We start from the raw sequence: 1,949 nt of genomic DNA on the forward strand, positions 1-1,949 counted from the left end.
TTCTGACCCTACAATAGCTTTATTTGACCTCTAAATGGAGCATCCAGTGGCATCTTGTCCTAAGTGTCATCTGCAAAGACCCTTAAATCAAAAGACTGCAAGACACGGTACAACGAAGACACCTACATACCCACGTTCATTGCTGCACTATTCACAATAGCCGAGTTATGGCAAGGGCCCAGGTGCTCTACAAGGGACACAATGGGTTTTAAAAATGTACAACATTCAGATAGCTGATCGATAGCTGTCATCATTGGCTCAATGGGATTTTATTCAGCCACAAAGAAGAATGAAATTACATCATTTATAGGGAAATAGAAGGAGCCTCATGCCTCTGTATATCTTTCCAACTTGAGAAAGATCTCTTGAATTAGATCCTCTTTCCTCCATCTCCTTTTTGTTTAATATTTGGATTTAGATAAGCCTTTTTTCCCAATGGCATAAAATACTTATAGCATTTTTTAAATGAAGACCAAGGAAGAAAACAGTATCAAATTATCTTCCTACAGAACAATTTACAAAAGCACATTTGTTTCTAAAGTAATTAAACCTCTCCCTGACAAAGAGCAGAGCATGCTGGTAAAAAGAAAAACAAGTGTTGTTTTGTTTTGTTTTGTTTTGGGGGGGGGGGGAACCTGTCATGCCTTAAAGTTAGGAGAGCAGTGAATCTTTTGCTCTTCACAATGCTTTCCACAGCTGTCATCGCCCAGCGCCATTTACAAAGAGATGGGGGCGGGGGGGAGGGGAACGGTCAGTGAAGACAGACATGGAGACCCTGATTCTATTAAAACAACTTTCCTAGCCATATTGGGAGATGGCTTGGGGTTCTTGAAGGATGTGGGGAGCTAAGCAGTTGGATCTCAACTAGTGACGCTCCAGGCATCTTTAGTCCTCGAGGGCTGCCACTTTGGAGATAGATGCCTCCTCTCTCTCTAGTCCTTCATGGCAGAAGCAGTGTGGCCCAGGACAGAGTGACCCCCTTTTCAGATATGTGGCTTCCCAGTGTGCTGGCTTTCTACATCAGTGACATCTCACCTTTCAGTTACAGGAATCCACCTGCTTAGCGTTGTCCCCGGGTTATTCCTCGAGGAGGCTTTACTTTAGAGAGAACGTCCCCATCTGTAATCATAGCCAATGTTTGACCTTGCTTTTAGCAAGTAATTGGGCCTGCCTCTCTTTCTCTGATCGACTTTGCTGAAAACCTCAAAAGCCAAATTTACTAAATTGTGTGTGTGCGGTGTGCGTGTGCGTGTGTGTGTGTGCACGCGCTGCTACTGCTTGAATGCAGGGCTTGAGCACTGTCCCTAAGCTTTTTTCTCTCAAAGCCAGCAATCTACCACTTGAGCCACAGCTCACTTACAGGTTTTTTTTTTGGGGGGGGGGGCCAGTCCTGGGCCTTGGACTCAGGGCCTGAGCACTGTCCCTGGCTTCTTTTTGCTCAAGGCTAGCACTCTGCCACTGAGCCACAGCACCACCTCTGGCCATTTTCTATATATGTGGTGCTGGGGAATTGAACCCAGGGCCTCATGTATACGGGGCAAGCACTCTTGCCACTAGGCCATATCCCCAGCCCAACTTACAGGTTTTTTTGATGATTGATTGGAGATAAGAGCCTCATGGATTTGTCTGCCAGGTGGGTTTGAACTGCCATCCTCACATCTCTCAGCCTCCAGAATAGCTAGGATTACAGGCATGAGCTAATGCTCTAAGTGGGGCCTGGGGAATCCACCTTCTGCTTCAGTACTTTATCACAGATAATCAGATGCTGATTCCAAGTCTTCAGAATACATCAGGATTATTAGCAATAGTTCCACCCTTCATTCTTTTTCTGTGTCTCAAGAGAAAGAAAGAGGGAAGGAAATGAAAGAAATAAGAGTTCTGCGTAGCTGCTGCGATTCTATGTTGTGGGGGGAGTTAAAATCCACCCTCTGCTTTTTTAATAGAAATGC

Source organism: Perognathus longimembris, chromosome 10, assembly GCF_023159225.1.
Source record: "Perognathus longimembris pacificus isolate PPM17 chromosome 10, ASM2315922v1, whole genome shotgun sequence".
Taxonomy (NCBI): Eukaryota; Metazoa; Chordata; class Mammalia; order Rodentia; family Heteromyidae; genus Perognathus; species Perognathus longimembris.